The following is a 24,912-nucleotide window of genomic DNA, read 5'->3' on the forward strand; positions in this document are numbered from 1 at the left end:
CTAACAGAAATAAATTGAATCACTAGAGATTTAGAACAAGAACTAGAGAGATCAGTGAACTATATGCACCCCATTCTTAGGAATGAATTTGTTGGGTACTTTAATATAATATGTTTCATCAATCATTTTCTCCTTCTTCCCCTCTTTCTTGGGGTTTTCTTTATATTTTTCCTGATTCATTCTTAGAGTCTAGCTTGTATTTACAGAAGAGTTTTTTTTCTCCTTTGGGTTCTTTTTCTGTCCACATTCCTGCTTTCTCAAAACATATCAATAAAATACTGTTTGAGACCATTTCTATCTGGAACTAAAGCAGCTGTATGAAAAGTGGAAGATTCAGGAAAGCACCTAATTCACTAGTGACAGGGTGTGGACAGCATATTTACAAACATGACCAACTGAATCTTTTACTTTTCGTTGTGTACACAGAGCCAGACATTTCTCATTACTAATACTAGGTGCTGAAAAGTCTTAAAGCAAGAACCAACATTATCATTTTTTTTCTGGATTATATGATATATACTTATATCTCTTTCATTTCTTATTCCCCAAAATACACTTACTTCAGGATGAGAACTTCTTAGCACAGTATTGAGTTCCTTCACACCAAGACTTCATGAAATAATAGATTTTACTTTCTTAAAAAGCGTTATTACTGGTGTCCACACCATGGTTTACATATAGCAGGCTCCTAGTAAATGTTAGTTCCATTCTTTTGGAATTTCTTTCATAATTAATTATAATTAATAAGCTTCTATTAAAGCAAGGTATTCTGTCTGTAATATGTGGAGTTATTCTGAGACCTTTTTAAGGAGAGCAAAATGGAAATACTTATTTCTCCAGATCCCTTAAAAGGTACAAAGTTGCCTTTAAGTCTTCAAGAATAATAGATCTGTGAATCGTAATCCCAAGCCTGCACACCCACAAGTGATATCATACTTTTGTAAATGGTTTTCATGGAAAATTATCTATCTTCACATGTATTCAAATGAGTGTCAATTAAAAATCAACCTAATTTAACATATGTTCAGGGCATTCGAATTTGCTTATTGAAGCACTTACTGATGGGAAATAACACCGAGGGACATTTATTTTTTTGAAAGCATTTTCTCATCAGTATCCCATCAAAATTCACAAAACAGTGAGAGGGATAATGAGTGGATGAACAGTAATGAAGGCCAGGTATTTTTCAACAAATGACAGGGCAGAGACCCTAGTAGAAACAGACATGTATAATGACAGTTATTGATATTGTACTGTCATACTCCATAGTTCAACTCCAAAACAGAGCCCTTCTCGTGTGCTATTTTTAAAGCTTCACAATACTCTCTCCAGCACAGGAATGGATTACTTACCCGGAAACTGTTTGATCTTTTCAGTGTTGCATGAAAGTTTTGTTTGGTGAAACTGGAGCAGTGTTAATCTAGAGAGAATCATCTCCCACTATTGAGGCAAGACTCTTGTGTGCATTCTACCCAATGCCTCATGAATAAGAGGTTTTCCAGTCTGGCAGATCATAACAGGCACTATTCTAGTCCTTCTGTGAGCACCAGATCCCACTCCTTCTTTACCTTTGAATGATTCTTTTCTTAACCCAGAGGATCCTTCACACACATGCGTTGATCAGTATTGTGCTGAATTCTTGAGGGGGTGGGGGCCTTTCGGAGATCGGCATCATTTCTTGTCATGCAACTGTTTCCTCTCCAGCATTCTGTTCTGTAAACTCCAGCCAGCTTGGATCTCCCATACTCTCAATTCCATCTCAATTTAGGGAGTCCATCAGACTCTGCCCAAATTCCCCCTCTCTGAACCATGGCCTGGAAACTCTCACAGAGCAGTAAGCTGGAAGCAATAGTGGGGCTCATCTCGTGTCTTTTCCCATCTCTCAGGGATTAATATCTTTAAAGTGCCTGATGTCCAGTGACTTAAAGACCATTGTTTCTTATCATTTGTCCAGTTTCAGGTGGGGCAGGGGATGGTAAGTTGGTCCCTGTGACTCCATCTTGGCAAGAAGTAGCAGTCTAAACTACTAAGATTTTGAGATTAAGTTGTTACCATAAATCCAGTCTATCATGACCAATACACATCCATTATCCCCAAATGAGACCATTAGTAAAATTTCTGTTGATTTAAAATAAAAATAAAATCCACAGTGATTTAAGACATCTTCAACTTCAAATTTATTCATTTATTTATTTGAGAGAGAGAGAGAGCAGGCGCCCAATCTTGGCAGGGGTGTGGCAGGAGCAGAGGGAGAAAGAATTCTAAATAGGCTTCATGCCCAATGTGGAGCTGGATGCAGGGCTCAATCAATCTTCCAACCCTGAGATCATGACCTGAGCCAAAATCTAAGAGACACTTAACTGAGTAAGCCACTCAGCTGCCCCATGAACATCTTCAACTTGTGAACAACATAGTGATTAGAAACAATTTCAATTTTCTTTTTATTATTTTACAATTTTTATTTCTGATGTTATAGAAAGACATCAGATATTCTATCAGTAGTTAGAGAGAGGACTGTCTTAAATAATGAAAATTCTACATAAAACACTTTTGAAAAATAATGTGGATTTGGCTCTCTATGGTCCCCTTGCTTAGCATTAAAATATATGAACATAGTCTTAAATTTGAGTGGTAGAAAGACACTTACAGTATTTCTTGGTTTAGGGGGTGGGGTAGAAACACAGAGTAACTAATTCAGGTTAAACTTTATAAGAGATGCACCATATGTTACTTGGTCTGAAAATTCATAACAGGAATAGAACACACAGATTTAGCAATAGTATTTCTGCATGGTCTTACAAATAATGGAAATTTTACCTGCAATAACAGATGTAGCTTAAGTAATATGTCTCAAAATGGGATGTGAGAATCTATATCCTATGCAGTCAATGTCAGTTTTTCTTGAATGAAACTATGCTTATTTTTTACTCTTAACCATCATTCTTTGAATTTAACTTTCTTTTTTCTGTTTAAAAATCTTTTACTATATTATAGGCAATCTAGAAAAATAGTAAAAAGCATTAATATACCCAAAGACAATCATTTTCAAATATTTTTATTATCTTTATTATCTCCTTTCTTGTGTGTATGTGTGTGTGTGTGTACAATTGTGTGTGTAAACCAAAAAGTATATAGCGTAGGGTTTAAGAACTTGGATTTTACACCACATTCTCTGGCTTCAAATTCTTGCCCAGTCACTGCCTAGCTAGCTCTTTGATCCTGGGTATGATATTTATATCTCTGTGCCTCATCTGTATAATATAGAAAATATTACCTATCTCATGAGGATGTTTGCAGATGTAATGGAATCAGATTTATAATGGAGTTAAAATACAGGCTGACTGAATAATTAATTATATAATTAATATATTAATAATAATATTAAGTGATTAATATTATTCACTTAATATTAGCTATTGTTATATGAATATTTACATGTTCCTATAGATTCTTCATAATTATCTATTTTATGACTACATTCTATGATCTTAAAGCCTGTAATTTGCTGAATTAATTCCTAATTTTTATTCAAGTTACTTCTAAATGTCACTGTAGATAATGCTACAAAGAAATCTTCATATATATATCTCTGATTCTGCTGAATTATGTATTAGAGTGGGGTTATTGTGTAAAAGGATCTGTATATTATGCTGTTTTCCAAAAGGGTTATATTAATATATAATTGGTTTCTTGGATTGTTAACTCTTTTAAGGAAAGAATCGGCACTTTCTTTAATGATCAACCTAAAGCAGACAGTAGGTTGCAAATCACTTCAAAATCTTAAGTTCTCAAATACTTATATCACATATTGATAAGCTTTTTCTCTACACATATATAATAGTATCTCTCTTGATGAAGAGAACATATCCCAATTCTGCCCTATCCATCTAGAAATACTATGAATGGGAGTAGAAGTGACAAAAAAAGAAGGGCTAGATTTATTCTCAGATGTCCAGAACTAATACATAATGGAACTATTATAAAAACTTCATTATATTGTAATTAAAATCCCCCCTCAAAAACAAGCACTATTTACAAATTATTTAAACACTTTAATTTAGAGAAAAGGTGTATGAGAATGGGAGATGTTAGAGGAATGAGAAGGTTCTGGAAGGACAAGTAGGACCAGAAGTACTGGGGTAGCCACATTTGGATATCTGCCATACTACTACTTTAGTGTTACTATTAATGGTACAAAATACTAGCTATGCCATACAGTAAAATTAAAACCAATACTAATACTGCAATACTTAACTCATACTTTTGGGGGAAACTGCCTCACATTAGTGTACCTCCTGGCTTTCATGACCATCCCTTTTACCAGACAAAGGTTTCCTGAGAATAAGATTTGTGTCTTATTTTATTTCAAAACAGAGCACAACGCTTAGTTCAGAATAGGCACTTAATGCATGTTTGTTGTATGAGTGAAAAGTGTGAATCATTACAACTAAAAGAACTAGGATAATATAAGTTATGCCACCCTAACGTGCCACTTTGGCATGTGGCTTATTTTGAGCTGAGGGCAATTGTAATTCATCATAATAGGAAGTAGGAAAGTTAAAAAGTAGAATTATTTTTAAATATAGAATGAGGATGTAAAGTTTTCCTACAGGAAATGTTAGGGAGGAAAATTAGACAGAAGTTACTGTGATGTTTAGTTCCTGCTCCTGCAATCCATTTTGGCAGACAGCATTCAAAACTGAAGGAAGGTTCCAGTTTAGATCAGATAGTGTTTTATGTAATGTTATCATTTAAGCAGTTAGTGTTTTCCTAGGAAATTATTTCACAGTCTTTAGTTACATCAATACATCACCTAAATATTCTTTTTTCTTGATGGAATATTTTTACCTACAAAGCACTTTGGGCAAGATATACTTGGCCTCATTCTGCTTCTCCATTAATACATTTAATGTGCTTTATGGTTGACACTCCAATTCCAATCTTTCAATGACTACCCTCATTTAAATATAATATCATTTAATATAATGCCACTTTGTATTCATACTAGAATATTTCCTGTAAGGATATCTCAGATCACTTAACTTAATAATTATTTTGCAATATATGGTGTAGGAGTGATTTTACTTATATGCTAAATAAGATACTGCCAGGCACTTCTTGATTAAAATCTCATCCAAACTCAGAGATCAATCACTACACTAGCATGCAAGTAGTATATCTCCCACAAAGCATAATTCCTAACTTTTTAAAAAACCCAAAATTATTGGAAATGCTGATGAAAGATAAGGATCTCATCCTCAGAGGAAAAACTAACAAACACATGCACATAGCCACATAGTCATAATTTTTCTGTGTACAATTGCCAAACCTGTCACAAACTCCTAGGACAAGCATTCACCATTATCCAGAAATTAAGGGTATGCTCTTTTGTTCTGAAGTGTATATGCTATCATTGACTTTGTCATTATCCTAATCCTCATCATCTCTCCCATCATTATCCTCCTCATCCTCATCACCACAATCATTATAGGGCATTTCTAAAGTAGTTTAGAATTTTCAATGTACAAATGTCTATGTTGTTTGATTTTGAAAACTAATTTGATGTGTGTGTGTGTGTGCGAGCGCACGTGTGTATTTAACAAACATTCACTGACTACTTTGTGCCAGGCACTCTTTTAGAAGCTAAGAATAAAAATTAAAATCTGCCCTAGAGGCGCTCATATCTTTTGGTGTTGACAGACTGACAACAAATAATTGCAGAGTAATTGGAGTACAAGGCCAAGAGAGCTGTAGCAAAGATAGAAAAGTAAATGCTGCAGGAACACAGCCCAGAAGACAACTTATTCCTTCTTAGGGGAACTCCATCACCAAAGCTTACATTCCAGTAGACATGGAATATCAGTATTTTGTCAATAAATTCAAATTATCACTAATACTACCCATTTCATTGTCCCCTATTCTAGAAGATGTATTTCTGTTCAATTTTTGTTCTTTTTTTTTTTAAGATTCTATTTATTCATGAGAGACACAGAGAAGCAGATACATAGGCAGAGGGAGAAGTAGGCTTCCTGCAGGGAACCTGATGCAGGACTGGATCCCAGAATCCCAGGATCCTGACCTGAGCCAAAACAGATGCTCAACCACTGAGCCACCCAGGTGCCCCCAATTTTTGTTCAAACACATTCACATCCCTGCCTCCCTGATGTTCCATACTTGACAAACAAGATTTAAAAATCTTCCATTATAGCATAATCGGTGAATAAATGTTGCTTTGTCCCTAAACAGTTTTCTTGGGCATGCAGTATATCTTCTCACCTAGAATTTTTTGGTAACTTTAATCACTGGTATATTATCTCGGTTGTTTTATAACATCTCTATCCTGCTTTTTTCTTTTTTTTTTTCTGGCTCAGACAACTTTTTAAAGATGATTATAATATATTCACACACAAATTAATCAGTGTTTATTTTGTGCAGATCATTGTCCACCTTTTTCTCCTTAATTCTCTTCAATTCTCCTTTTCTTTATAGAAGATTGATACCTGGTTAACAATTCTTCTAGGATGTAAAGGATCTTCTTAGAAAGATGGAAGGTTCATTTTAGAACTGAAAGAGAGAAAAAAAATCCATATCTACCTTTCTTGTTTGGGATATGGGCTATCCTCAGTTACTCAACAAATAATTACCGAGTGTAGTGCTGTCTACATAATTTGCAGAACTCAGTAGCAAATAAAAATCTGGGCTCCCTTAATCAGAAATTAAGAATTTTAAGATGACAGCAGGACAACATTAAACTAAGTGTGACTTTTCTCAGCATTGGGCCCAGTGTGATCACACCAGCCACATACCCATGAAAACAGCCTTGTCTTAACATATGCCATGTGCAAGGCCCAGTTAAATATCCAAGCTACCAAAAAAATTAAGGCGAGATCAGGGCCTTACAGAGGAAACAGACAAGTGAACAGATAATTGCATTAATAATAATTTAGAACACATAAATCTGGACAGCACAGCTTCACAGTCAATAGAACCACTCTCTGGCATCTAAAAAGTGCTGAAGAACAATTTAAATGTCTCCTGAAGTTTCTCACTATAGTGTCAAAAAGAAATTATACAGAAAAAGTTAGGAATTTTATTTGTTCTATTTTCTTTCCAGTGTTCCAAACTGGAGAACTGTGACTGATTGTGTATATCCCCTTCAATTAATATGTTGAAACCCTTCCATCCAATATGATGGTATTTGGAGATGGGGTGTTTGGGAGGTAATCAGGCATAGAGGAGATCATGAGGACAGAGCCCTCAGGAAAGGGATAAGCATCCTTGTAAGAGTCACAAGATGGCTGGTTGCTCTCTGCCATGTGAGGACACAAGGAGAAGTCAGCTCCTGCAACCCAAAGGAGGGTTCTCACCAGAACCCACTTACGCAGGCACCCTGACCTCCAACCTCCAACCTCCAGAACTCTAAGAAATAACTTTCTGATGCTAATGGTACTTTATGACAGCAGCCTGAACAGAATAAGACACTGCCCTAAAACTTCCATTTTACTCCCTGATAAATCTCAGAACTCTGTACACAGCCATTTCAAAACTCATCTACACTGATCTTTTTCTCTTTCTTTTTCTGTTTTCAAAAATATGAGAATGTGGGGAAATCACAGCTAATGGACCATTTCCCCAGCCTACTTAAGTAGAGGAGACTGTTATTTATAGTCACTGCAAATGGCTAGCAAGGGTCTGGTATCTGCACTCTTGGGTGTGGAGTTAGCTTTCTTTATAGTACTTGTCCAAATTGTAATAGAACATGTTTTCAAGTATTTGCTCCAATCTTCTATCTCCCAAATAGATTTTAAAATTCCTAATACCAGAGACAGTGGGAACATGTCTGGTGTTCCACACTCTATCCCCAGGCCCAGCACAGCCTAGCAGAGAGTAGTCACTCAAAAATATATTATGTTTAAAATATTTATGGATGAATAAAATAGTGAACTACAGCACATTCCTGAGGCAGAAGGTCTCTGATCCAAAGTTGTATTTCAGAGACACAAGGCAGACAACCCCGAGAATCAGGCTCCTGAAGACACATGCATGATCATTTCTAGAGAGGAGCTGCTCTTAGCAAGCCCAGGTGCATCCTGCTGAGCAACTGAAAGTTGACATCTGTGACTTTTCTTTTCCCTTCTTTGCCTTGTCCAGCCTTAGTCCCCTTCCAATATGGGTACCCTTTGTTTACCGCCCCCACCTGTCTTCCAACCCAAGATTCATTTTCTCCAATGAGTATTGTCTTCTGTTTTTATAAAGTCAGAAAGCAAAAAAGTTAAACTTGTAGGCACTGCTTCAATAATTATTCCTCACATTCCTTGCTCTAGTGATGGACAGACGTGTGATCTGCCTTCTGAGTATGTCCAGTCACTCTTAAAGGCCCCCAAAACAAATTTCTCCATCAGAGCTCTAGGAAATCTAGGCATCAGATCTGAAGAATCAGCCTTTTGCTCGTTTCCAAATTATTTTTCTTTTTCTTTCCTGGAAATTCGACAGCTTAGATATTCAGAAAAAATTTACCTAGCACCAATACCTAAAAATATTAAAGAAAACTTTTTTTATGGTGAAGTTGACCTGGCAGTAAAGTAATGAAAAGAATCAGAGGCTAACAATTAAAAGAAAGCACAAATCCAGAAATGTAACTGTGACTTGAAGCTAGCATTTGCCCTGAGGGGAGTTGGTGACCCCATAGTCTAAGGCTTGGGTTTCAGTGGGTCATGCTTGACCAGCCGGGAGGGAAAGCCTGGCACCTGAATGGAGTAGGAGGCAGAACTAGGATCTCACACATATGCAGGACCCTCAAAGGGTGAACTGAGAAAACCTGATTTCATAGAGGGAAACAGGTAGGGAGTGCATGTCTCTTTTGCTTATGGCGCAGGGTCAAATGAAAAAAGAAAATTGAGAATTCCTATCTGGAATTCTATACTTAGAAGCAAACATGGATACTCTTTCGAAAAATACGCTTTAAGAGCCATCTTCAAATAATTACAGAAAATAAAGTTTCACATAGAGCACATGCTCACAAACAGTGATGAGCCCAGAGATAACAGAAAGAACGAACTGCAGAATCAGACCTTAGGGATTATAGATCTTTGAATTCCCCAGTGCAATATATAAAATAAGTATGTTCCATGTGTACAAATAAAATAGAGTTCAAGAATGAGAGTTTTGAGATATTTAAAAAAGATTTTATTGATTGATTTATTTTAGAGATAGATACAGAGGGAGAGAGAAAGTGTAAGCCGGGAGAGTGGCAGAGGGAGAGAGTCAAGCAGACTCTGTGCTGAGCACAGATCCCATGACCCCAAAATCATGACCTCAGCTGAAATCAAGAGGCTTAACCAACTGAGGCTTAACCAACTGAGGTACACAGGTGCCTCCATACTCCAGATTTTTAAAAACTCATAAGGCAGATTTGCACAAGATTTGCAAAAGAACCAAATAAAGCTTCTAGAAATTAAAAATACATATAAAAATCAAATTTAAAAGTCCATGGGCAAGACTTAGAAAGAAGGTAAGCTGAAAAACAGATTTGAAGAAACTATAGAATACCACTTAGACAAAGAGAAAAAAAATTATGAAGGAGAGGTTAAGGAACACACATAATAGAATGAGAAGATTTAACTGACATTTAATCTTGGTTCCTTCATAAAAGAATAGAAAGAATAGCAGAAAAGTCATATCCAAAGAAATAAGAATATTCTGGAAGTTATAAATAGAAAGAACTTAAAGAATGTAAGCAGTATAAATAAAAAGATATCCAAAACCAAACACATTATATTGAAATTATAGAACTGGGGATCCCTGGGTGGCTCAGCGGTTTGGTGCCTGCTTCGGCTCAGGGCGTGATCCTGGAGACCCAGGATCGAGTCCCACGTCGGGCTCCCTGCATGGAGCCTGCTTCTCCCTCTGCCTGTGTCTCTGCCTCTCTCTCTCTCTCTCTGTGTGTCTCTCATGAATAAATAAATATTTTTAAAAAAAAGAAATTATAGAACGTTAAAGACAAGGCGCCTGGGTGGCTCAGTCAGTTAAGCATCTGCCTCTGGCTCAGGTCATGATCTCAGGGTCCTGGAATCAAGCACCACACTGAGCCCCATATCAGGCTCCCTGCTGAACAGGGAGCCTCCTCTCCCTCTCCTTCTGCCCCTCCCCCTGCTCATTCTCTCTCTCTCTCCCTCAAATAAATAAATAAAATCTTTTTTTAAAATTATATTAAAGACAAAGAATATTCTAGTTTTTTTTCAAAGAGAATATTTTATTTTTTTTTCAAAGAGAAGATTTTAAAAGCAAAAAAGCAATCAGAGAGAAAAAGAACACACAATGGAACAAAATTTCAACTGACAATTCAAAAAGTATGACAAGTGAAACACAATTATCTTTAATTCACTAAGAAAAAAATCACTGTTCATATGGAATTCTTTGTCCAGCAAAAAGTATCTTTTATGAATGAGTGTAAAATACTGTCTTCTCAAGCCCAAAACAAATAAATGAAAACAAAAGCAAACAAAACAACTGAGTTTAGTTAAAAGGTGAATTAACACTAAAGAAACAGCTAAATTTGGGACATCTGGGTGCCTCAGCAATTGAGCATATGTCTTTGGCTCAGGTTGTGATCCCGGAGTTCCAGGATCGAGTCCTGCATCAGGTTCCCTGTGAGGAGTCTGCTTCTCCCTCTGCCTATGTCTCTGCTTCTCTCTCGGTGGCTCTCATGAATAAATAAATAAACTCTAAAAAGAAAAAAAAAAAAAAAGGAACAGCTAATTTTGCAATTCAAGAAGAAAGTAAATGATCCTGAAAAGAAGATGCAAGATACACAAAGTAATGTGAAAAAAGAAAATATAAACTTTTTGGTCAGTTTTATATAAAATGGTAACAATATCTAATAGTAAATGTTATACATGCTAGTAATATTTTAAAGAAAATTATTACTTTCTTTGGGAAGAAGACAGGAGAGGGGAAAGGTACATAAAGATATCAAGATAGAGCTAAATTACTAGACAAAATTATATATGGGAGGAGTCGTGTTACCAATATAAAATGTCCTTAACAAACATTGTATGTTCTCATTCATTTGGGGAATATAAATAATAGTGAAAGGGAATATAAGGGAAGGGAGAAGAAGTGTGTGGGAAATATCAGAAAGGGAGACAGAACATAAAGACTCCTAACTCTGGGAAACGAACTAGGGGTGGTGGAAGGGCAGGAGGGCGCGGGGTGGGGGTGACTGGGTGACGGGCACTGAGGGGGGCACTTGATGGGATGAGCACTGGGTGTTATTCTGTATGTTGGCAAACTGAACACCAATAAAAAATAAATTTATTAAAAAATAAATAAATAAAATAGGATGAAAATAAATAAATAAATAAATAAATAAATAAATAAATAAATAAATAAATGAAATGTCCTTAAATTGTTTGGTGGAAATGTGAAGATACTAATAAGTTTCACACTTTTTTGCTTATTATAGACATTAACATCTCTAAAAGATTCATTAAAAGTAGAGATAGAATAAAAAAAATCAGGAAAAGGCCTTTGTAATGTATTTCTTACGCTTGGGTAGGGTGTACACAAGGGTTAGTTTCATTTTTTTTTTCTCTCAAAAGAACAAATATGTTATACGTGCCAGTAACATTTCCAAAGTAAGATTATACTTCTCAAATTGGATGACTAAACCCTATCCTGTCTTGAGAGGGATGGATTCTCAGAATTAACAAGGTGAACTCTTAGAGCATTCATTTTACTTGACGATGTTTAAAATGTTTAGCATACTCCGGCTAATCAGTCTTGTACTTAACAATTATAGCAAAACATTGTGGCTCAGTTTCCATGGAAGACACATTCTGCTTTGTCTTTTGCCCATTTTATATCACTGCCTTGCAGAAGTAAATGGATCTTGTCACCTTTAGTTTTGTCATTTTTTTATTATCTGTTTAGCATTTACCTGTACCGATGATTCCTGCTGGATACACGACCCTGCATTCATCCACCTTCTGAAATGGCCATGAGGTCAATTTCCTGCTTCTGATTTTGAGCAGATATAAACAAGGATGGGTGGAAGACAAGCTGTAAAGAGAGGGAGGGGAAGGAGCAGAGAAGAGCTCACCGATTCCCACTTCTCTTCAGGCCTGGGGTGACCCGCCAGGGAGGACCCTCACACCCCAGCTTCAGCCAAGTCAAATCAGCCGGGCACATTCATGTAGGAGTCCACATTCCGCTACACCCACTAGCACATTGTATTATATTTTAAGGGCTCCCTGCGTCTCTTGGCCTTCGAAACCATAGGCACCATGAAGCAAGGGGCAAGTTTGCCTTACTGTCCACTACATTTTCTGCACCTAGCTCAGTGTTTGGCAAACAGGAGGTCTTCAATACATGCTTGTTGAGCAGATGATGGGTAAGAGAGATGTTCCTGAGTTTTATTAGCAAGCATAACTGAAATTACAGAAGCCTAAAGGAGAATGAGAGGGCTGGTCCCCTTTACTTCTCTTTTCCTCTTGCAACTGACTTGTTGGTCAAATGTAAGTCTTCCAGAAGGCTTCTAAATATAGATCTGTTCAGCCCATTCATTCTCAGGTCAAAAGGCCCACATTACAGCTTTAGCTCTGTGTCTTCATGGATCATTAAGACTCAGTAATTTGAAGAAATAATTATTGCCATCAGGCTGATTTTTGCTAATTTTTTTTTGTCTTTTATTCAAGGGCACTTTTTCATATCATTGTCACCTGCTAGGATCTAATGCGTGTCAGAGATGAATTGAGAATGCTGCCAAGTTCTTTTCATTGATGTTTTCTGAATGTTCTTTGAATAATACATGATTGATCAAGGGTTAGCCTTAGTTTTGCAAAATAAGATGTGGAAGATTTGGATCTGGTGCAGTTACAGTTGGATTTATCTGTCCTTAACTGATTTCCATAAACCATTGTGCTGTGTGTTTGCTCCAGCTGCAGTGCTATATTTAATTTTAGCCCATGCAGTTATTATTATAGAAGCATAGAGCTATGGGATGTTGGTGCTGGAAAGCTCTTCTGAGACAATCCAGTCGTACTCTCTCATTGTATCTATTGCTCCCCAGCTCTGCCATTCCCTTTCTGAACTGATATGTGCAAAAGTAGAAAGTGTTTCTGAAGACTAATTTGGAGAATTTATAGTCTGACATCAAAAACTTTTTTTACAAAACTTTTTTAGAAAAAGGTATAAAAATATGTACTACTTTTTTAAAAAAAGTAGAAACTTATTAGAGAAATCTTTAAGATTCTTATGATTCTAAAAGTTTGATTAAATAAGGTGGAAGGGGCTTTGTAGCCAGAGGGAACTGTGTTCAAACACCGTATCTGCAGCTCTAATAATCTAAACCAAGAGAAGGCAAACTTCATCTCTAAAGGGCCAGGTCGTAAGTATTTCAGGTTTTGCAAGCTTCTCTTTGGCAAGTATTTAGCTCTGTCTTTGTAACTGAAAGTAATCCTAGATCTACTGGCTATGTCCCAGTGAAATTTAATTGTACAAAACCCAGCAGTAACCTGGATTTGGCCTAAAGTCTATAGTATTCAGACCCCTGATGAACTGTCATTTGGGGATGAGAGATGAGCTTGAGAAACTGACTTACATATATACATTATAATTGAGAGTTATTTGATAATTTGGACACTTTATAGCCCCACCCACTTGTCACTTCTGGATTGTGATTTCCTCCAGATTAAGAACTGCATATTCCCCAGGGCCTGGCACAAAATGCAAAACCACAATAGGCATTCACCCAGGGTTGGTTGAATGAAGAAGTGAATGAGGGTATGCTCAGGAAAATTATAGAAAGTCACAAAAAAAAGACATTCGTGGACTATCATCAAAGAATTAAAAAAAAAAATCTATAGGTGGGACGACTGGTGGCTCAGCGGTTGGGCATCTGCCTTCAGTTCAGGGCGGGATCCCTGAATGCCTGGATGGAGTCCCACATTGAGCTCCCTGCATAGAGCCAGCTTCTCCCTCTGCCTATGTCTCTGCCTCTCTTTATTGTGTCTCTCGTGAATAAATAAATAAAATCTTTTAAAAACATCTATAGGACTATATAAGCCTTACATTAAGCATGCAGAGCATTGTATGTATTTGTCTATGTAAATCCCAGATTTGCATTTCTAAGTATTTTTGAATATTAAAATATATGAGGTCTTTGCAATCCTTAATCTAAGATTTTGCCCCAAATGGATAGAATTAGGAAATTAAGTATGTCCTAAAGATTCATCTTGATAAATTACTGATATCTACATTCAACTGGATGGAAATGGAAAAATTAGGTGAAATCAGTCTCTTGTGAAACTGCATAAAAAAGATTAATTCATAAGCAAGTTCCAAACTGCTGTCACAGAAGCAGGTTTGCCACAGAAGGCTTTCATTCATTGTTAAAATAAATCCCTGGAAAAATATATTTCAGGTTATCTGACATCTTCTTGCTGAATTTCTCAACTGATTACTGAGATACTAAGGAACTAGAGGGAAAACTTTTACACCTGAGAGAAAAAAAAGAAGGCAGAGATTATTTTTTTCCTCTTTCTCCCCTGGGTGGCATCCGCCAGTAACAAAAAGTATGTCTCACTTTGCAAAACTGAGTAATGTATGCAGAGGAAAGCATTGCAGGGCAAACACTGGTTTGCTGGAAAATAAAGAGCCCTGCTTGCTTTTTGAAACCAGATTTTTCCCAACTGGAGCGTTCAAATGTAAACCTGTGCCTAATAGCTAGGGCAGCCCTGGCACCTTTGCCAGCTGTGACAAGGTGAACAGAGAAAGATCATTTTGACCTTGCAGCTTACATTTTCTGTCCTTGAAGGTGTTTGGTTATGTTTTTAATTGTGTTGGTATGTTCTTATTCTGCATTCTCACTGCAATACCCGAGAATTTATGAAGGGCAACTGCCACGTATTCGTGGGTAGAAAAATTATTTTTCTTTAAATATATCAATCCAAGAGCTCTATCCTTTTCAAGAGTTATTCTGAGAAGCTCTAAGCTTATGCCAGTCACAGAGCCATTGTCCAGGACACATTTGCAGCTGCTCAGTTGGAATCCCTTTGGATGCTCTGCTGTTTTGAACATTTTTGAGGGTAGCAATGCTTCATCTTTTGAGAGTGTGTTTGATTTTGTATAAACAGTCCTAAATCATTCAGAGCTAAAGCACATGAACAAGGCGAATGGCCAAGTTGCATAATACAATTTTTCATCCAAAGCTGGGATAGATGGTTAGGGAGAAATATAGGGACTTGGGAGCCTCCAGCACCAGGCAGAAGGACCATGATCAGAAATTATAGTGTTCTGATGTGGCTGCTGGATAGTGTGTCACTACAAGTTTGAAATGTCCACATTCCAGAAACGTTTTGAGCATTGGGATTAGAGCCGAACCTCCCAAGGAGATGACTTTTCAGGAAATCTCAATGTATGTATTTTTTATTTTTATTATTTATTTGAGAGAGCACACAAAGTGGTGGGGGAGGGGCACTCTTAGGCCCCTAAGAGGGAGAGGGAGAGAGAGACTCTTAGGCAGGCCCCTTGCCCAGCCTGGAGCCCGAGGCAGAGCCTGATCTCACAACCCTGAGATCGTGACCTGAGCTGAAATCAAGAGTCAGATGCTTAACCAATTGAGCCACCCAGGCACCCTTGGATGTATGTATTTTTTACATTAACCTTTTCTTCAACAAAAAATCATATAGTATGGGACACCTGGGTGGCTCAGTGGTTGAGCGTCTGACTTTGGCTCAGGGCATCATCCCATGGTCCTGGGATTGAGTCCCACATCAGGCTCCCCTTAGGGAGCCTGTTTCTCTGCCTGTGTCTCTGCATCTCTCTTTCTCTCTCATGAATAAATAAATAAAATCTTTTTCTAAAAAATCAAACAGTACTAACCGTGTGTCATTCCTTTTCCTACAAATTTTACAAATATTAACTCACTAATCCACATAAAAATCCTATGAGGTAGGTACTGTCATTAACTACATTTCACAGATGAGTAAACTGAGGCCAAGTAATTTATTCGAAGTCAAGCAGCTAGTAATATGTTTGACTTCTTTCCCACTCAGGTCAGCTCCCAGGTCTGGAGTATGTAGTATGTTTCTATGTGGCATCTGTTTTGCTACTTTATGGCTATGTCTCCCAGTAGACTAACCTAGGCAGCATGTATCCTTGTAGTGAACTCTGTCTCCCAGTCCTTCTCCTCCTCCCCAATCTGTATATATTAGACAGGAGCAGGAAAAATTGGCATTTCAAGCCAGAAAAGATTTAATCAAAGGAATCAGGAGCTTCAGAAGAGATAGAGCACATAGGAAGCTTTCAGGAAGTCAGGAGTTGCCACGGCTGCTTCCACACAGCACATCTCTCTATTTGCCAGAGCACAGGTGGCTTTGGCTTTTGCTAGAAGAACATAAGAATGATTTCTGCAATTCTTCCACCTTCCAGGTGTCTTGAAACTTTACATGATTCTAGAAAATGTAGTTCCCAAGGATATGGCTCCCACCTTACACAGGAGAAGTTAGAAAGGGAAGAGTGACATTAGGTTGCCAACTGACAGGCACACTGGAAGTCAGGAAAAGTTTATTCAAAAACAACTGATATTATTTCTCACTAGGCAGACCAGATCGTGAAAGGTCTGTGAGTCAGATGCAGTGTCAGAGAATCAGTATTTCTTAGTTATCTGTTGTTGAGCAACAATGGAACAGGTGCTCTGGGAAATGTTAGACTTACGACCGCCTTCTAGATTTTAGTATTGATTTGGCTATTAGCTTGGGATGGCCAGTTCCTCCCTCTTGAAATTGGATAGAAAATTATATGAATCCTGATACTAAGCAGGAGGGAATAACTAGAAGGAAAAGAAAATGGAAACATGTAAATTGGTTTTTCTCTTCCTTTATTCTCTGTGTGACTCTGCTTTTAAGCCATATTTTTCAAAATGCTATTTCGCACATAAATAAGCACAGTAAAGTGGCAAAGGAAAGCCTGTTTTTACCAGGCTTTCAAAGAGGGTAGGAGTTAAGACTTTAAGTATTTATGGTTTTAATTTTAGGCTCAGATGCAATACAGTGACCTAGAAAAGGCTAATGCTTTATGGTATTAAGTTTGAAAAATATTCAGCCAAGTGACTGGGTAACTCCCTTTGGAGGTGAAAAAAAGTCATTTGTTAAATTGTGTCTGTCTCTACCTTTCTTCTCTCTCTCTCTCTCTCTCTCTCTCTCTCTCTCTCTCCCTCCCTTCCTTCCTCCACTCCCCTCTCTCCCTCCCTCCCTCCATCCCTTCCTCTCTCTCTCAGATTTTATTTTGAAAGTCATCCACTAGGAGAAGAATACATAGGCAGCATGCACCCAGGTGTTGCTGAGTAGCCACCTAATACTTCTTCCTAAATCCACTGCATGGGGCAAAATGCGGGAAACATGATATGGGCAATTTAAAATCCATACACAGACTAGTTACAGTTTACATTGTCCAGTAAGATTGTATAATGATCTTAAAGATCCTGTTGAAATATTTCTATATATTTCTGTATAGTTTGGTTTATGATTTTCTCTGTGGTTACCTATGAGATCCAAAACAAAAAGTTCACAAAAGAGCTGTGGTCAAATCCATTTCTACACTGGGAGGCCTCTTACAGAATATAAAACAATTATGATTCTAATTATAGTTTACGTCTGGATAATGACAGTGCTTTTGCTTTATGTCAATGTCCCTTACAACATTCCTAGTTCCCAGGAACAGATGTCTAAATCACCTCAAGTTCGAGCTGTTATAGGGTGGCAGATTTTAAAATTCCAAATAATATTAAGAAAAGCACAGAATGCTACATCAAACCAAGGGCAAAAGATCAGTTTTAGAGCAGGATTGGGGATTTCAGGAGATTTCATTTAAACAAAGTGCCTGCGGAAATGAAGAAATCACAGGCACAGTTGTGTTGAGTTTAGTGAGCACCCTGTATCAATTCTGCCCTAATTACCCGAGCATGTATCAGCTCATTTATCCTCCCAACAACCTCAGCAGGTAGTCTCTGATTGTTCCCTCACAAACCAGCCTTCCCTAACTTAATAGCAAACTTGGAGCATGAAATAACCCTTGACAACTCTCTTTCATCACCTTCATTTGCTTTCCCTTCCTTCCGTTTATATAAATACTCACCTGCAATCTCATTATTGTCACCACCATCACCACCATTATCCTGGCCCAAGGCGTCATCTCTCACCTGATCACTGCAGTAACCTCCTACCTTGTCCTCTCTTTTTCCCCATGAAGGGTCCTCCCCAGTATCCCCTAACTGATGCTGTTAAATGTAAATTAGAGTCACTCCTCTCCTTCAAATGACCCAGGGCCTCACCTCGCACTCACAATATATCTCAACCACTCAGTATGCTCTCCACGGTCCATTTTATCTCTGACCTTTTCTCCTATGACTCCCACTCCTTACTAGCTCCATCAAAACTCGTAGCTGTTGGAGTGCCTGGGTGGCTCAGTAGGTTAAGCATCTGCCTCTTGGTTTCGGCTCAGGTCATAATCTCAGGGTTGTGAAATCGAGCCTTACATTGGGGCTTTGCACTACCTTGTAGTCTGCTGGAGATGCTCTCCCTCTGCCCTTCCTCCTGCTCCTGTGCTCTCTCTGTCTACTAATAAATTTTTAGGGACACCTGGGTGGCTCAGTGGTTGAGCATCTGCCTTTGGCTCGGGTTGTGATCCCGGGGTCCTGGGGTTGAGTCCCACATCGGGCTCCCTGCAGGGAGCCTGCTTCTCCCTCTGCCTATGTCTCTGCCTCTCTCTCTGTGTCTTTCATAAATAAATACATAAAATCTTTAAATTAAACAATAAATAAATAATTTTTTAAATAAGTCTTTAAAAAAAAAAGAACTCCTGGCTGTTCCTCCAATGTGCCAAGTATACTCTTACCTCAGGGCCTTTGCACATACTTTTTCGCTGCCTGAAATTTCCTTCCCCTGCATATTTATGTATCTCAATGCCCCTCACCTCTCTGCTTAAGTATCACTTTGTCACCCAGATAATAAAGTGATGAGTCTTTCCTCTGAACCACATGCCACTGGCACTTTCTACCCTTCTTATCTGCTTCATTAACTTTGTTTTACTTTATAGGATTTATCATCACCTAACATTATATGCTTTGTAAAAACCTACTTATTGCCTATCTCCCCCACTGGAACGTAATATCAATAAGAGTGAGAACCCTTCTTTACCTGTCACTATATCCTTATACCTAAAAGTGGCACCTAATCAGCAATCTATATATTTGTTGAATAAATGAATGGATGAAAGAAATCTAAGGTATGGTTAAATGCAAATGGAATATAAGTCAATTTACTTAAAGCAATAACAATCAAGCTAGAATATGTGAGTGTATTGGGTCTGATTAACTTCTCTCAAAATGTTTTCACAGTGTTTGGGGCCTCCCTTGATGTGGTTTGGTACCTGAGGAAGAGAATATTAAGACAGCCTCAATGGTGATGTAAATGAAAGGTGGCAGAAAGCACAGGGTGTGCCAGCTGGTATTACTCCACTTGAGTTCATGCGGACATCTAAACAATAAGAAGTGCCCCACAGCATATTCTCCTTTAAAAAAAAAATCCAACATATTAATTTCTTTCCTAATATAGATTCACTATAAGAACACATCTCTAAATACAATTTAATGCCACAAGTGAAGGGCATAAGACTGATATACTTCACAGTTGATTTCATAGTTTAATTCATGTATTTAACCTAAGAATAGCCTCCGCAGTAAGGTTGTATGCATTATATGGGACTAACATAAAGGAAAATGGCTTTAATTTACTGACAAGAGACTCCTTAAAAAGATGAGATTTCTGCCTCTGTATCTCTATCACACAAAAGCCACTTACTCAAAATGAAATATCGACTGTAAACATACCAAATAAACAGCTAGATGATATCCTTTTCAACTGAATGTACTCCACCACACGAACACAACAACTTCTTTAGTTTTAGACATAGGTAGAGTGAAATATTTAAAGTCTTAGTTAAATAACACGGTGCATATCCAATGATTTGAGTTGTTCAAAAGAACGAGAAGCATGCAGATTTTTATTTAAAATTTATCTTCTCAAAATGGACATCAATTTTACATTGGAGTACAAATTATACCCATGACTAAAAGACAAAGATAACAAAATCACAGTGAGTAAGAAAGAAGTGAGCCAATGAATACAGAAATTTGGGCTGCAGAGGGGAGTGATGGAGTGAAAAGCTGCCACTTCATTTCAGTTCAGCCCCAAATGCTTTATGAAAAAGATGCAGCCTTAGAAGGAATTGATGGAAGATATTTTAGAAGAAAGAACTTTTAAAATTGAACTGAAGGTAATACTGGTCAAGTTGAACTGTTCATATGCACTTTAGCAAACTAAGTCACACATACTAAATTAAGTTGCTAGATTTAGATCTGTACAATGTCCGGAAATCAAGCACCATACCAATTTTTCTTTTTTCTTGACTGGCTATCCAGGAGGTTTGCATATTTAATAGTGTTCAGTGTAATAGTTTTATGTGGAATTTGGTGGCATGGATACACATAATGTACACATGAATGTTTTAAGTTGTGGACAGATGACTATACTATTCTGCAAAGAATTTTTAAAGACAACATTCTAATTATTTACTATGATAATCAAATGAATCATAACAACTTAGTCATTTGACATTTTAGGAATAAGTCATTATTTGCTTTATAATGCATGGTAATCAAAATAAATGGTAAACAGTTCAGGAAAATGATATAATCATCAGATAAATTTTTGTTGCTTGAAATGGAGAAAAGAGGAGGTGTCATTATTTCTGGAGACAGGGCATTTTCCCCTCATATATGAAGATTGGCCTCAATTACTAAGTGGTACTGATGACCTACAAAAGAATGGACTTACGCTATTTGGATGCTAAGCCTATGATGTGTCAATTCTTGATTGACTTATGTCTTACTGTCCTACATAGCAAATCAAAATTCAGATACCTGAAGGTATATTTCAATCTAGTTCATCTTGCAGGACTCATTAGGAATTTGCAAGCACTTAAAATATTTGCTGGTTCCCCATTAAGATATATAGACAGATGTATAAATATTCATATTCACTTTGAAAATTTAAGCCAAGCACTGTCTATCGCACAGAACTAGGGACCTTGAAGATCTTATGGATTCATAATTCTTTCCTGAGAAATATTTGGATTCCTCCATTGATAGCCCTGCGGGGCTCATAGTCAAGGGATGGTCTTCCATTACTGATGTCAACCCAGCCTTCCACTTGGTTGATTATCAGAGCATATGGCTCTTCCTTTAATGCATCCATACAGAATGTCCACAGGTGAGGTTCTTATCAGAAAGTCTAATCTCAAACTCTCACTTCCTATGATCAAAAATGCTATTTATTTTGTATGTCACTTAAATTGCAGGTTATCTTTCTTCTGAAAAGTCTACACTTTTAACCTTCGATTAATAATAGCTTAAACTTTGTAACAGGGTACCATTCTAAGCCCTTCATACATATCAACTAATTTAAACCTCAGAGTAAATCTATGAGGGTGGATAATATTATTATTCCCACTTTACAGATGACTCTGCTGAGCCAGAGAGAGAAAGTAATTTATTCAGTGACACATAGCAAGGAAATAGCAAAGTTGGATTCCAAACTCAGGCAGTTGTTTCCATGTTCTTAACCTTTATACTACACCATGGTATAGTCATGCATTTGTACCAAAACATGCATGCCCCTCAAAACTATGCTCTTCTTTAGTTTTGCTTTGACACTGAGCCATCTCTTATACTGAAGACCGTTCTTAAGAAGTAGCCCTAGAAAACTCACCATTGGATTTATTGAAACATTTGCTCTAGACATAGTTCACTACAGCCCATCAAGTACCCTTTAGGAAAAGAATTTTATCCCAGGTTTCAGAAACCAAAAAAAAAAAAAAAGTTGTGCTTTTCTCATATGAATACCATTAATCTCATTCTCATAATGTGTTTACACCTTTATTCCACTCACTAGAAAGCTCCAAACTTATTTTTTTCTCCACCTCTATCCCCCCTTTGCCTTCTCAGTACTTGACACATTGACCCTGTTAGCCTTATTTCCCTACATTTATCCTATATTTTAAGAGCAAGCATGAAAACAAATTTTAATTATTACTGATAGATCTAGTAAAGATGGAAATGTTAATTTACTTGAGAGGACATGATTTGGTGGTTCTCTCTATAAAGATATGTACTATTCCAGTGAGTATGTAATGTTATCAATACTTGTGTTTAGTCAACAAGCATTTTAGGGGTCAGTGAGCTGTAGGTAACCACTCACTAAACTTTCCATCTCTGAGTTCACAACCACCCAGGGTCCCCTTTCTTCAGTAGAGGTGTTTGAGAGACTTCAGGCTCACATTCAGGAGCTGAAGGGAGATGGGGAAATTTGAGGGTCAAGCTCTATCTGGTCTGGAAATGAATGGAATAGAACAGAGCCCCTTCCATGACCATAGATGTAGGAAGGAGCTTTTGCAAGAAAAGAAACAAAATAAAAGGATGAAATTCTGATTTCAGACTTATAATTAATTACAAACAAAGGAATCCTGGAATGAACCATCCAGTCTGGGCCTTACTGCAGTCAACCCAAAATCCCAATATTGAAGTTCATTTGTGCTAAAAAGAAAACACTCCTTAGAAGTGAGAAGGGCCCCTATTACATGATTTTGTCAACTTATGTAGTAGCTTTCCTAAGACTTTGCTGAGATTGGCTGAGGGGACCAGGGGTTGGATAGAAAGTGAGAGAATTGAAAGGAATGAGGGGTAATTTTTGAGCACGGCTCACTTCAGAGAATTACCAGAGTAAGTGACAATTTTAAGGAGAGGATTTGAAATGGGAGAAAAATGGAGTGCAATTCTGAACATGCTGAGATTTTGGTGCCTTTGGAGCTTGTGAGGAAAGAGACTGTGGTAGCCATTTGATTATATAGGTCAGAAACTCCAAAGAAAAATCTGGAAATAGGTTTAGAAATGGTCAGGAAAATGGCTTTGCAGTCTGGGAAGTGAAAGAGAGCATCTGGGAGCGGAAGTACATCTAGTGAAAAGAGAAAGGAACGTAGAACAGAGCCCTAAAGGTAGGGAGTGGAGAATAGGCATCCAAAAAGGCAGCTAAGATTAACTGACCAGAAAGAAAGGAGGAAACTAGGAGAGCAGTATAATGGAAGTCAAGGACCAATGTGTGTCAGAGGCCACCTGGCTTCATTCTAGCTGGAACTGGGACACAATACAAGGGATGTTCTAATAGGCATCGTGTTGCACACGAGGACCAGTCAACTATGGTGGCCATGGAAGGAAGAGGTCTTGTCTAAGAGAGAGAAGACTTCCAGAAATGGAAACCTTGGAAACGAAGGCATGCAAGTAAACTGACGGTGTGGTAAGCTTATAAAAATACAAACAGTTTGCTTTTGCTGAAAAATAAAATGTGAAGGAAAGCAGAAAGCGATGAGTGATTTGATTCACTTAGCAAACACTTACATGAGGCTTGGCATGGGCCCAGCACTGTTCTAAATGCCTTATACAGATCAACACTGAATCCTTTCAATAATCCCTGGAGTCAGTTGCTTTGATTATAATCCCCTTTCAGATGAGGAAATGGAGTTTAAGAAAGGATAGGCCACTTGTGTGAGGTCTCACTACTAGCAAGGAGCAGAAGAGACCTTCGCACCCAGGCGGCCTGGCTCCAGAGTTGATGTTAATTGCCATGCCTGGCAGCTTTTACAACAGATAGGAGGAAAGAAAATGTTTCTTGAAGGGATTCTGTGTAGAAAGCTAGATGGGAGTGTTTCCCGTGCTGCATGGAATTAGAGGCCCACCTTTGGACTTTGTAGCATTACATGGACTTCTAGAGTATCCACTGTGTCCTTGGGAAGCCCCTTAGTCCCTGGATAACTTGACCTTCAGATGGCCATTTCCCCACCAATATAATCACTATGATGCTGGCTTCTCTTTACCTCCCTCACAGGAAGCTTAGGAGGACTCATGATGCACTACCTAGGAAAGTTCCCTGGGCCTTAGGATGACCATTACCCTTGGCCCTGCTATTATGATGTCATTATTATGCTATGGATGCCTTTTGTCAGCTTCAGGCCAGAAAAGGAATTTATTCGAAGAGTGTACAGTATAAGTGAAAATAAAAACTTATTGTTTCTTCATATCCTACTTGGAGAATACGCTTAAAAGCAAATAACATTTTAACAGCAAGTAAAGAAGGCATTTCATTGCTCTTCAGTCAAACAGTAATGATTATACAATTACCTGTTTTTCTCCATCTGAAATTACCACTATAAATGTGCTCCTTTATTCATGCACTTAATTCCTGGCCTTTCAGCTGCCATTTGAAACACTTGGCTTTAGCTGTGCATCTTCAATGCCATGTTTGTCTATCTAGAAATATGTCTCCTTCCAAATATGGAAAAACTCATCAAAGAGAAAGGGCCAGGGCAGCCCTGGTGGCTCAATGCTTTAGCGCCTGCCTTCGGCCCAGAGCATAATCCTGGAGACCTGGGATCGAGTCCCACGTCAGGCTCCCTGCATGGAGCCTGCTTCTCCCTCTGCCTGGGTCTCTGCCTCTCTCTCTCTCTCTCTCTCTCTCTCTCACTCTGTGTGTCTCTCATAAATAAATAAATAAAATCTTAAAAAAGAGAGAGAGAGAGAGAGAAAGGGCCAAGTGCAAATATATATCTTTCATTGGACGCTGGCAAAACTTGCATGCATAATGGTAAGACCAAAAAGCTGCTGCCTGGCTGGGAACATGGGGGCTGGCAGCCCTCTCAGACGTGGATACAGCCCCTTGTTGGTGGTGCACTGGGGATGGTAAGCAGGACATGGTCAGATTTCATACTCAGGGACCTCAGGAGTTGATTAATGACCCTTCTAAG

At 38.0% G+C, this 24,912-nt stretch overlaps 1 long non-coding RNA gene across 1 annotated transcript; it reads right to left on the reverse strand.

The window, feature by feature from the left end:
• Positions 1–6,399: 6,399 nt before the first annotated feature.
• On the reverse strand, positions 6,400–24,028 carry LOC144316874 (uncharacterized). The gene is made up of 3 exons (XR_013382709.1): positions 23,848–24,028; positions 11,939–12,060; positions 6,400–6,564 (listed from the first exon to the last, which is right to left on the reverse strand). It is a non-coding gene; the product is annotated as an uncharacterized LOC144316874 (long non-coding RNA).
• Positions 24,029–24,912: the final 884 nt, after the last annotated feature.

The sequence above is a fragment of the Canis aureus genome, chromosome 7 (genome assembly GCF_053574225.1).
Source record: "Canis aureus isolate CA01 chromosome 7, VMU_Caureus_v.1.0, whole genome shotgun sequence".
Lineage (NCBI taxonomy): Eukaryota > Metazoa > Chordata > Mammalia > Carnivora > Canidae > Canis > Canis aureus.